Genomic DNA, 13,580 nt, shown 5'->3' with positions numbered 1-13,580 from the left:
CCCCGCGGATTCATTTCGCCTGCTGCTCTCGTCATTTTTATCGCCTTGTTCTCGCTCACTTTCTCTCTCGCTTTCCGTCTCACTGTCGGTCTTTTAGAAAGGTGAGGGAAGAAAAAAAAAAACACCTTGGCTGTTCCGCTGCTTCTGAAACCCACCTACCCCCCCCCACCCCCCTGAAAAACCATCAGAGCCGAAGGTGGAGAGATGTGAGCGGAGAATTCACAGACCCCCTCGGGGCAAACCGGCTTCAGATTCCCCCGACCGTTCTGGCTTTAAAAAACAAAGAAATTCCAGAGAAAATCAGAGCAGGACCTCAGTCGGCTACCCCCGTTCCTCCTTCACACACTGGCGTCTTTTAACACGGAGACCCGTGCAAATAGTCGCAAAAGACAATGCTGAATTTTGACGCCTGTGCCTTTGACACAGAACGCAGCGAAACACTTTCACAAAGCAACACGGTATCCTGCGATGAGGTCATCAGCTCGGTGATGACCATCATTTGGTGTGAGGTAGAGAATATCGGTCAGGCCGTGACAAGTGCTTCCAGCACAACACCGTAATCGAAGTTGGGTGTCGGGTGTTAAAACCTTCACACCTGGCCGAGGGATTGGCATCGTCCCACTTTTGATACTAGCTGCCGCATTATTTGATAACTGCCGCATCAACGCTGCAACAGAAGCCGCTGATGCGACCTGACATTTTTTTTGCTAGCACTGTTTCTAGAGCGTCAAGTCAGTATATGCTGTGCTTCTGTGTGAACGACAGTGGCACCGAATGGGGAGATGATATGTACAAGGCAGTTTTCAAAAGGTGGCAATTTTCCACTCTCTGAGGTAGTATTAGCTGATCGGTTGTGTAAAAGGCATATTTGGCTAAACGCAGGCTCTTCTGTTACAGCATTGATGCAGTAATTGCGCAGAATCCCCACAAGATGGGTACTCTTCCCCTTTCACAATGACTGTCAAAGTCAGATTTCCCTGTGTTACTGACTCTTTTGTGTCAACTGCACACATAGAATACGAGGTTACAAAGTTGAGGGGGGGGGTCGTTTTTGAGTATATCACATCAAAAGCTGGCGCTGATGTCATGGCGCATGTAATTATCCAATTGCCGGATGCCTCGCAGCTCGAGCTGGACGACTTTGGCAATCATAATAATCATCATCATTACTTTGATTGAGCTTGAAATCACAATTTTTAAAAAAACCAAAAAAAAAGATTATTCACTGACTTCAAAACTTAATGTTGATTCATCGACTAAATCTACAAAAGTATCGCACTACCATCATTCATACAAATTCACCTCTGTAGGTTGAACACGTTATTCTGGAGCTTCTATACTTTGAAAGATCGAAAGAAGCCCAAATCAAAATCATAATGAAATTCCAATCAAGTGCCCAGCCCTAAGTGCAGCTGTGTGAAAGAACTGCGACGTGCCGCTGAGTTGGATTCTCTGTCAAAGGCGAAGCCTGATAAATGCCAGGCCTTTTGGAAATGTTGGAGGTTTCATGCATCAGTCACTGAGACACTTTTGTAATACATCCACCCTGATGTGTCATCCAGGGAGACATGGTTATGCAGGCACAGCGGTGCAGAAAGGATGGGGGTGGGGGAATAGGGGAGGGTCTTAAAGAGGGTACGCTACCGTCTACAGCCCAAATGCATATTTCAGAGCTGTCTGCCACAGACTTTGAGACACCAAGCGGACTCCATTCAAGCCTTACGTAGCCACACCTACTTACAGAACATTGCCAAGAGATGTTCCAGGTAACGCTGCGGTAAGGTTACCCCCCCCCCAACCCCCAATGACCCGAAATATACCCTTGACCTCCCATTCATTGGCTCTGCCCCTTAAACTACACAAGTCAGATGGAGTGAAACATGTGACGTCCTCGCGTGTGTATTTCAACTGTGTTAACAGATGCCATTCAGATTCTACGCAAATCCCTCCTGGTCAAATAAGTGAAGGTTATGGCCGTGAAAGAGCAATATGGGTGCGATGTGCAAGAAATGTATTAGACGCGGCTAATGTATGTCATCGGAACTAAAACAAGAGGTCATTGAAATCATGGCGAACACTTAATAGAGTGCAAGTCAAAGCGTTTGTTAAAAAAAAAATACATGGAAAGAGAACCTTGAAAAAAAATGCATATTTAAATCGCAATCGCCATATTTGGAAATTTGATTCTTTTTCTGAAATAAATTTTGCAAGAGTGTCAACGCTTTTGCCGCCAAAAACTCTTGATATCTCATAAATCCATCCAATCAAATGAACACCATCAAAAAAGGGGGAGTAACCGAGTGTGTCCGTTTGTTTTTGAGGTTAGGAATGGCACAAACGCATTCCAAGCCGCATTGATTCTCTTTCCTCCCGCACACATTTGCGCACGGTCATCCAATCCCCTTTTCAAATCATAAAACACAGGCAGCCTTTTGTCGATAATGTTTTGCCGGATAATTAGCGAGCTGACGCGGACAATAATGAACATTGTTTGGGAGGCCGATCGCTGGCAGTGTATCACCACCGCTCTGTCTCCAGAGTGCACGTGATGAGCTCCTTCTCATTACGGATGTGATAAACGACGACTTCCGTCGCGACTTTGGTTCGCCGGGAGGGCACACTTGCGTGGGGAGGAGACCGCAAAAAAATGGCAAAACACACAGACCCTCATGTACAACCCGGGCCAGTGAAGTTCACGTTTCGCGGGACTGTAAACACTTTGGCGCCGGGCACGCATCACAATTTGAACCCGTATATTGGAAATGTCGCAGTCGAATCCGTTGGACTTTGAAATCAAAATCTGTTGCTGCTTTACTTGTCTCATCGTCTCACTATCCGCTTCGCACCAGGCTGTCTTTCTTCCCCGTTGCCGTCTGTGCACTGTGGTTTCAAATATGTCTCCTTTATCTGAGCCGCCCAGACGCGGGAATGAAAGGGATGTCGGTCCTTAGAACCCGGGGAAAAAAGCGCTTTGGCTCTCGCGCCAGTGTCAAAAACGGAGGGGAGGGCACCGAGCGGGCAAATACAAACACATGGCAACGCACTAATGGAGTTTTCTGTCACAAGTTATATATTTCAAACGGTTCTCAGCAGGATGCAGTTAAGATGTAAGCCGCTCTAAACTACAACAACAAATATTTTAAAGCGATACTATTTGGACAGTGTTACTTAAAACCGGGCCGGGGCGCTATATTCACTCGACAGCAAATGAGCGGAGGCAGCTCATAAAATGAAAGTCAGACCTCAATTTACATCATGTAGAGATCACTTTATTTTTCTTTTTTTAGTATGATAAACAAGGTTAGCGGTATTCAGTGGCAACTCAGTCATTTGGCGACTCGGCCATGATAACACGTCAGTCATAGAAAGCATCAATTCTTGACAAAAATGCAATATAACAGCAGACAACTGTGTTAGTTTTTTTTTTGTTTTGTTTTGATTTTTTTATGTGTCAAGATGTTCCTGCTTTAAGGTGTCAAGAACAAACATCACTCGAAAGAACCAATCAGGGGACAGAAAAATTTTGACATGATGACATCGCGCTAGCCCCGAGAGGATAAATTTGAAATCGGATTGGGTAAGGAAATTAAGAGAGTTGAGGTTACATCAGATAGCACGACTGATTCTTAAGGCCATGGGCAGATTACATTGACCTGGAAACACGCACAAGATGAAATTTGATTGGACCAAAAAAAAAAAAAAAAACATACTCGAAGCAGTGCAGCCACGAGAAACACGATGCAACTAAGAGTATAGATGGTATCAATTTAGACAATTTTATGGAACGGATATCAGAATCTAGGGTAAAAATGTAGTTTTGATTTTTATGACGAGTAGTTATGTAGCTATCGCGAACGTAAACGCACACAACATTGTGGGGCGATCATGTCACAAGTCTACCAAAGCCCTAATTGTTGTTCAAAGCTACATACCCACATAACTTAATTTTTCAAAACGCGGCAAGCTTCCAGTTTATCGAATAAACTGTTGGTTTTGTTTGGTGCTGCTGTTTTGGTGAGCAACAGAGTTGAAATGGGTTCACCACTTTAACCGAATCCCGTTTTTGGTGGCTGATTTTTGGATGGATGGAGGTTGTGGATGACGCGCTCAGGGACGATTAGGGGGGGGCACGGCATGTCAAATTGTCTCCTCATCAATGGATCGGTGGTTTCATCGAGCAATATTTTGGAAGCAAACGAAAAGCACTGTTCAATAGAGAGGACATTTTCTCCACATGAAAGCTTTGGCACGATGAGGGAGCAGCTATTGCATGACTTCCCGTCGGCGAAGAATAAATGCTGTCCTTCTGCATTAGTAAATCCCGCCTAATTTTCCTTGTCATAAAACAACTAAGTATGCATCCCCGGAGGCGATGTTGGACACGCCTTCAGAGAATCTTCGCCATCACTCCCTGCTGCTCCCACGCAAACCTCAGCCACCAAACCAGCCGCCCTGCGTGCGCACTGACAGGCCAGTGTTTCTTTCGATAACCCCAATCAGATCATGACTGCAACTTGATAGACGACACTGCCAAAAACATTTCAGTGATTTAAAAATGTCTCAGTAGATATGAACAAATTGATTGTTTCTTTGTCAACAATCAGATTGGCTCGGCGGTGTCACACTGGAGACAAGGACGGAGTTGCTTTGAGAGTTCCTCTGTGCGACCAGAAATTAGTACATTTCTTCTTGGAAAGTCTGCCTCACACGAGCGCTCCTCATAAACAATTTGATTGGCTGATTCGTGTCGCGTTTGAGGGATTATCAAGCACACGATCGATCTGTGTGTTTCCTTTGTGCAGAGGGGCAAAGAGTTCCTGGGACCTCCTCACCGCTTGTCTCGTTCTAAATTTAAAAAAAAATGCACGTCACCTCGACATTTTTGGTCGAGCACGACCAGTAATTGCTCTTTCTTTCTGGAATTTCACTCCTGCAGGTCCTTCCTTGACGTCCTCACTTGCACCACTCACAATTCTCTGGACAGGGGTGTAACAGTTTGGGGGCTAGTTTTTAGAATTATTATTTTTTACTTTCAGTTTTAATTAGAGTTGAGAGTAAGTTTGGGGATTTATTATTTTTCAAAACGCTGAGTTTGTGTTCAGTTTCTATGAGTTTTAGGTTTTTTTTTTTTTTAAGACTTGGTTTGTTTGTCGAGTGTAATATATATAAAAACTGACCAAATATTGCGTAATAAAGTAAACTACAATCCGCAAAGGACTGTTTGACCTTCCTTCGGTATGGACGTACAGTAATACCAAAATAAACACATCTAAAATGAACCCAGAAATCTTATGAATGATATTAATGGGCGAAAATTACAACAAAAGACATTTTCACCGTAATTATAGTTAGTTTTAGTGAGCTGTAAAAATGTAATACATAGTTGTAATGTATGTAATGTATGCAATACATACTTTTAATTACTTGTTTTTTTTTGCCAAGCATTTTTGTTTTCGTATTATTTCCAAACCCCCAAAAATGTTTGATCAATTTTGGCTTTCGTTAACTATTACAACCTTGTCTCACACAGAACCACTCACTCTCTAAAGAATTTGACTGGTTGAGTTGTGTCAGGTTGGAGGAGTTCTAAAGCTGTGAATTTTTTTCGTGCATTTACTACCAAAAAATAAATAAAAATAATGATAAATAATAATAATGATAATAATTAAATTACTTGGATTTCTCACCACACACAAACGCACTAAATATTGTTCTTGAGGCGGGTCTGAGTCCAAATCCGGACCGGACTCCATCTTTTGAAGACCTTTGCACTATAATGTACATTACAATGTTTTTTCAGGTTTTCTTCCATGAACTAAGCCTTTTAATTTGCTTTGTAGACAGTGCCGTCTGTCCTCCGTGGTAACGCGAGGCAAGAACTCAATCTCCAGCTAAGCATTATTTTTATTTTTTTAAAGCCCCAACCATCGTCCCCAGGAGGCTGGCCTGGCAAACGGAGCCACGTGGGACGCTTTGCAAGGTGTGAGAACCTCTTCCGGGCACGCTGCGGTATCAGAAGGCACAAGGCAAACACAGCCGACCGCCGGCTGAAACAGTAAACCTACTGACCCAGCGTGAAGAGGCGACTAATTAGTGACTGTACTTACAAAACGAGCAGGAGGGTGGAAGAGAGGGACAGAAAAGGAGGGAGGTTGGAAAGCGCAGTTGGAGGATGAGAACAATGAGTTTGTTTAGCTTAAACAGGATTTACGAGCCCAAACAGACACACGCCAACGCCGCTCACCCAGACACGTATCTCTTCTCTTGTCTCTCCAACACGGCTGAGGATTTCATCGGCGATGGTGGAAAGAAAGCCGGAGAGTAATTGCTCATGATGGTGAAAAGTATTGAGTCCAGGAGGAAAGACACAAGGAACATTTTGTTCCTTCGACTCTCGCATTGTTCCCGGTGAGGCCCCGGGGTTGTCATTTATGATTCAAGGGCCCCGGCCTCTCTCAGCGGACGGGAACAGGATGTGGTCATTGTGTGGTGCCATGCACTCGTTTCTCAAAGAACATTGAATCAAACATGCATGAGATGGTGACAGGGTGGGCGAGCGACTTCTCTCGGCACTCCGTCTCACTCGGCAGTCTCAGAAAAAGCACTTAGATGACTGCGTGTCCCGCCCCCCCCCCCCCCCCCGAGCCCCTGCCCCGCCCGATGTCGAGGGGAAGTCATGGGTGAAGGGAGAAGGTGGATGCGAGTTGACGCTTCGCCTGTTTTCCACATATCAAACATCAGGAACACGCGTCGGCTAGAAGAAACGTCACGGATGTCAGAAGCGACGCTGTGCAGACACACAGAAATGGAATCGCTGGTGTACAAATCATTTTGATTCTTTTTAACTCATTCAGTACTGGCCAATTCTGAACCAAGTCTGAAAAGACGTTTAAAAACGTCTTTGGGAGTGAATGAGTTTATATCGGTTTTGTGATCATCAGTAGACGGCTTGCAGTTGTGCCTTTTATGTCTTTATTATGGACGCCATAACTCTAAAAGGAGCTTCACTATATGCGTCATCACTTTTAATTCAAATGAAAGTGAAGTCCTTTCAGTTTAAAACGTGGGGGAGAAATTGTGATGTGCATCTTTTGCATTCCACTTTTGCCGGTCATCATGACTATCTTTACATTTTACTGACAGTGATGAACATTTTTTTTTACACTTGTGTGGTCGGGAGGGATGTTCAAATGTTACTTAAAAACGTTTGGCTGCACAATTCAAATAGTCTGGAATGGACTTTTTCTGTTCATGTTATTTCCCAATGGGGATTTCCAAATACACACATATCAACTATTCAATATCTCTTTTGTTCAAGTCTATTTTTTTATTTTTATTTTTTACAGCATGTATCCTCAGTAGGGTCATGGGTACGCTGGAGGCTATCACCAGATGACTTTGTGGCAGGAGGATGGGTACACCCTGGACTGGTCACAAATATGAACTAACCATCACTCACCCAACTAGGAGCCTTCAATGACTTTAACGTGAATATGGAGTGAATGTTTAGCAGCTTTTCGGGCAGCATGGGAACGGTTCTCACTCAGTGACGATGTGGATGTGGGTGTGAATGGTCGTTTGTCTCTATATGTGTTTGCGACTGACTGGCGACCAGTTCAGGGCGTAGTCTGCATTTCACAGAAAACCAGATGGGATAGGCTCGAGCAACTGACTCCCTGCGACTCACTTCAGGATAAGCGGCGTTGAAAACGGCTCAATAGATGTCTATCAGCTTTTTTAGGAGACTTTTAAGGGGTTCCATATTTTTTTTCCACAATCCATTTCAATGGGCTTCAGTTATCTGCAAATTTTGACCCGAGTAAACAACAAAGGTTCGACTGTAGAGTAAATCCACGAGTTATTGAAATAGACCGGATAGATCAGTCCATCTTCTGATCGGAGATCAGTTGTCTTTTTTTTTTTTTTTAAACTCACTGATCGGCTCCCAAATCTTGATGGTGTAAATCTTAAAAGCTGGCACAACAATAGAAAACCAGAGCTAAGATTCAAACCCAAACTTAATAGCCATGAGGCAGACATGACCTACAGCCTGTGAACTCCAAAAATAATAGTCATAAAAAAAGAAAACCAGACAGCCAAGAAGGGTCATTGAATATGAATTTTGCGATTTAGCACTTCAGCAGAGAGTGTACGATATTGTGCCTGGAGCTGAGCACCGTAAGTTATTAGTTTGTGTAAAACTTACGAGCAAGCAAATTGCATGTCACTGCATTGACAACTGACTGATATATTCCACTTTCACATCTGCCTTATGAACTTTTGCTTGTGGCACTATTATAGGTATTGAGGTTCATTTTATTTTATTGAATGTGTTGAACTTTTATAATGGGATTACATCAAAGCCCCGCTGAATCAGACGTGATCACTTGGCGCCAACAGCTGACAAAGACAGTGTTCATACCATTAACTTGCGGTGCAATCACATTCCATGCGGCGGACGCTCGTGTTATAGCTTGTGAGACATGAGAAGACAATGTTGTTTCATCACCCGAACTACACAGACGCACACAAAAAGTGTTCAGCGAGGCTAGATGTCATATTAACAGGGAAAGAAATGTGATTTTCCCCCTTCCGCCCCTCAAGTGGGTCCACATTTGTCTCCTTTCACCGTGTGGTAAGTAGCGTTTCATTTACAGTGTTATCCTTAACCCCGCAATTACTCAGCTTGCCCTAGAAAGTGGCTTAACTGCAGACTGTAAAGCTAGAATTACAACAACCTTTACGGAGCAGTAATGCGTCTGACACAGAGGGCGCAACCTCGGCTTGCGCCGAACCCTTCCAACTGAAAATGTCCCTTTTCGCGCTCCTTCTCCAAATGAAAAATTTAAAACGCTCTGAGGTGTTATACAGAAGAGATTGAAAGATGAAAAGTACCGCAAGACAGGATGCCTGGCACACGAGAGGGAGTGGCTTAAAAAGGAAAAAAAAGGCTGACAGCAGTCTGACGGCAAAAATCAAGAATTCGTGTCAAGTGAAGATGAGTATTTCCCGGCAAAGCAGCATGAGGAGCTACCGGAAATGTCAGCCTGTCAAAACATTGATTAGCTTTTCCCAGATCTTAAGCAATTAACCGCGGACACACACGCACGCAACAACGTGCGCTGTGCTGCATACTAAATTACTGAGTAACATATAAGCTAATAAACCATGGTGCAATGAACACATCATCCGGAACATATTTCACAACAACAATGGTAGAGAACAAGTATCACTTGTATATGAGCGGTCTCATGTTTTTAATTTGACATGTTGGCCAGGGTAAGGAGACAAATTTGAGCAAGTGTTGAAAAGTAGCGACTATGAAGCACATTGCATTACTCAAGTTGTGGTAACAGTGTTAGCTAACGTTAGCGTGTTTAGTTTTGTCTTTTTTTTCTGAGTATGCTAACTATCACAATGACAATGATGATAAATCCCGCTTAAACGAATCAAGGTTTGATTGGCTTGTCACTCAGACCAATTACTAGCCAGAGGACTGGTTTTGCCAATGTGAAAGTGAACAAAGTGAGTTGAGCGATAGCAAGCACAGCCAGCATGTCAAAGGCCTCCCTCACCAGCCTGGAGACGAGTTTAGCGACCTGATGGCAACTCAAGTCTCCGCTGGTCGCAGAGACATCTCTGTGACGTCTCCTGGAGATTAGCTAGGTTGACAGGGAGTCACGGTGATTTCAAACGTTTTTTTTTTCCAAAGACCTTTTGGAGTGTCCAGTAGGTCTTGGAGAAATCTCGGAGACTAATTCTGGACACCAACAGTGGAGACTTAACACCATGGGCGCTGTAGACGATCACCAACTTAAGCAAAAGCATTTGTAAAGTCAGAATTACGATGAATATCTCCATGAAAAATACTACCATGCAATAAATAGGAAACAATCGAGTGAAATACGTCAGAAATTAGTGTTCCTTCTAGTGTATTATCACATTATTTTTTACACTGATGTGCAAACTAGTCATAGCGACCTTGGCATTTCATAATTACAGCAAATCAATGTAAGATTTCTTTTAATCCATTCAAAACAGTAAGTACCTGTGTGTAAAAGCCCATGAATAAAACTTTTTTTTTTAAGTACAAAAAAAAAAAGAAGGGAATATTACGGTTGCAAGATATCTTTGAAAACATGATTGTAAAAATACATTGGAAGACCTTAATCATAGGTATGGGAAAAGAGCAGAGTTGTTAACCTGGATTTTAAACCATTTACACTTCATTAATACTGTATGTTTTGAATATTTCTTCATTCATATTATTCACTTGGATTAAAAAAAAGAAAAAAAGAAGAATACCAGCAAAATGGGAGACATATTATACACAAGTACAGAGAAAAAATATATATTTTTATGGGTGACCTTAGCAGGGCATATTATACACAGATGAGTTTTATTCAACGAGACTTTACAATAAAATTTGTCTAGACCATCATAAACCAAATACCCCTTGTAGTCAGGTTTTACTATTTCCAACTTTACCAACTTCTCCTTCTAGAGGGGAACTGGTACTCCCTCAGTGGTTAGACACACATTAGCACTCTGCACCGTGTTTAAACACACTTAGAAGCCCCCCAAAATGTGATCTAGTGGGAGTGTTTGGAAGCATTTCGCCTGCTCAGTGAATCAGGCACTCTTCTGTCTTGCCTCCCTCACAGCCTGGCTGACTGGCTGGCTGGAGAGAGGCCCCAGGAGGGACAACAGAAGGAAAGCAAGCGCACACATAAACACGCGCACTTCCAAGTTTCAAACAGTTGCAGATGGCTTTAATTCCTTGCCCTCTTTTCCTGCACCATTTATCAGGTAACCTACTCGGAACAAGCGTGCAACCTCTCTGTGATTTAACGGCGGCTTTAGCTAGAAATGAAAGGACAAAATAAGCAACACCCCCCCCCCCCAAAAAAACGCTCATTAACGTGCTGCAGCTGACAAGTGTTGCTGCTGAAACGAATTAATTACATCATCAATTACTAAGACTGGAGGGTGCACCCCCCCTCCCTGTTCCCTGTTCCCTCCAAAAAGCTGTTTACTCTCTCCAAGATGCAGGGATTGGACACCTGCAATCCAGCGCAACACCGCTGCAACACAAAACCCGAAAACAGTTGCGCTTGTTGTTCCTTGGTTTGACACGCTGCCAGAAAAGGTGTTTTATCGAGGACAGCGTGTTCTAATCGCACGCCAAGGTTCTTTCTGACCCCGTTAAGACGTCCTCAAAGAGGAATGAAGAGATGGGCGCTGGTCTCCCCCCAACCCACCCTCCCGTCGGGAGACCCCCCCCCCCCCTCCCACATGCACTCGGCCCGCGCTCTTCCCCGGCTGGCCTCACATCCAGACGGAGGAATTTAATGGGGAGGATCCTACAGACTTAAGGCAGGGGGATTTTAACAGCTTGGACAAATGTGCCTTGCCTCTGCTGCTGTTGGTTCAGTGATTCCGTGTCAAGGCGTCCAGGTGTTTCTGCACATGTGCACTGACATGTTGTGCAAAGAGATTAATCTCACACCTGTGCATTGTGTCATTTCCATTCTTATTAGCGCTGCCAAGGAGATTATGTTTTCAACGCCGTTTGTTTATTTGTTACCGTAATGACCCTTGAAAAAATAGATACTTTTCACAAATTTTGGCAAAGGGGTGGGGCAACGGGCCAAGAGAGACTTCACTGATTCAGATTTTTAAAAAGGGATCAAGAAGCGCCTCATATCTTAGTGATAATGACAACAAACAAGATGCATTTTCCCCCTCATCTTATTTTTAGACTCGAAGATTCTTTGAACTTTATCCAGACAAAGCTGTTCAACTCAAGTTGCCTGTGGAACAAAACCCTACAAATATCCCCAAACTCTCGATATGACCAAATAACGTTGAGAGTTATGTCTTTTAATCACAAGAACAGAAACATGGCTTGAGGAGTTTAAAAAAATTTTTACATAAAGTGATACATTACGCCACATGACAGCTTCACTATTAGTACTTGAAAACCACAAGTAATCCACAACCCACACCACGCTATGAGAATCATCAAGTAACATACCTTATTGTTAGTATAACAATTATAACATTTATCATCGGCTACCTATCCCCAAATATTTTCAATATGGTGCTTGCTAAAATGAGCCAACCCAGGTGGAGGTTTCATTAGAAATCCACGAACAACTGTCAAAATACCATTCATTAGTGATCAGAACAGTTAAACCCTTTTTTTTTACTATTTATCTATGAAAATGTTCACTTTAGCGCTTCTTAGGTTGATCCAGACTTGGTGAAGATCCCATTAAAAATCCACAGACCACATTCAGATGAAAAAGACCTTTCAGTATCATACTCGGTTGTTAATTGGATCCATGAAAGTGTTCAAGGTGGTGTTTATTAGGATCATCCAGCCTTGGCGGAGGTCCCATTATAAGGTGTATCGTGGGTGCACCCTCAAGGTGACAAATGACACTGATGCTGCATTATTGTTGTGCAAAGCATAACAACAACCCCCCGTTGTTAATTGTATTAGGGCATGTATCAGTTAATACAAACACAGCCTTGTGTGACACATTCTCGCTGTACTAACATCAAGCCACAACCATCAGCCGCCGGTCGGTCGGAACCGGCCGACCGGCTGGCTTGGCTTGATGCACCCGTGAGAGGCGCTCAGCGGCGCCGCGTCGTGGGAGGCAGTCAGCCGGCCACATGCAAAGCGGGCGTCCACGGATGTCCAAACGTGAGACACCGCACGCCAACAACAAGCCGACTCGATATGACCCAATATAAAGCACCACCAGCACCGAAGTACCACCAGTCAGCCCTGCCTGCCCAGCCTCTGACACGACTTCACCCGCTTAATGGTTCCGACGAGGTCAGTCTATTGTTAGCAGGTACTACCCGGCCAGCGAGAGCGTACAAGCCGCGCTACGAGCTCCGGAACAAGGCGCCAAACTTACTTCCAGCTCCAAGCGAGTCCTCCTCTGCGACGCTGAAATTAAAAACCCTCCGCGTGTGTACGTTTCTCTCTCTCCCTCTCACTCCCTCTCTCCGGAGCTGCTCTTCTGAGCCCACGGTGCAACTGAGTGACTGAATCAACTACCGTAGAGCACGGCAAGTTGAAGTGTCAGATTACACGGGGCTATTCAGTTACCACCGCCGAGAAGAGGACCGGGCTACGCGGTGAGGAGGAAAATGTGAGCCGGACTTACTCCTTCCGTACACACACACACCAGCACGAGGAGGAGTCTTTCTGGCTGTCTGCCTGCCCGTCTCCCATGTCGAGCCGGTGGACGGCAGCCTCTGCCGGGGAGTGGGAGCTTCCTGGAGAGACACACGCACACAACACGACAGTGTCATGTTTTGGCATGGACCCACCCAAGAAGAAATAATGATTTCTAATGGCACTCGTGTAATTTTATTTTCTTTCTTTCTTTTTAGGGGTGTGGGATGCGGTATTTTGTTTATGTTCACGACACAATGCACAATAAATGTTATGATGTCATAACGTGTTTTTATTGGGCAGTGCGGTGGTTGTGGTGAAATTCTCGGTTTGAATCTCAGCTCAGCCATTCATTGTTCTCCCACTCCAAAACATACTTTAG

At 44.0% G+C, this 13,580-nt stretch overlaps 1 protein-coding gene across 4 annotated transcripts in view; it reads right to left on the bottom strand.

Moving 5' to 3' along the window:
- zmiz1a (zinc finger, MIZ-type containing 1a) overlaps positions 1 to 13,275 on the bottom strand; it is a 121,696-nt gene extending 108,421 nt beyond the window's left edge. For 3 of the 4 annotated variants that reach the window (XM_052079994.1, XM_052079996.1, XM_052079995.1), the window contains exon 1: positions 12,936 to 13,273. The gene's annotated coding sequence lies outside the window, so the exon portion shown is untranslated. Of the gene's footprint in view, positions 1 to 12,935 lie in introns of all 4 variants that reach the window. The other variant, XM_052079998.1, reaches the window with a different exon arrangement.
- Between the last annotated feature and the right edge of the window lie 305 nt (positions 13,276 to 13,580).

The sequence above is a fragment of the Hippocampus zosterae genome, chromosome 11 (genome assembly GCF_025434085.1).
Source record: "Hippocampus zosterae strain Florida chromosome 11, ASM2543408v3, whole genome shotgun sequence".
NCBI classification, from domain to species: Eukaryota; Metazoa; Chordata; class Actinopteri; order Syngnathiformes; family Syngnathidae; genus Hippocampus; species Hippocampus zosterae.
This window is presented reverse-complemented; position numbering and strand designations above follow the sequence as displayed.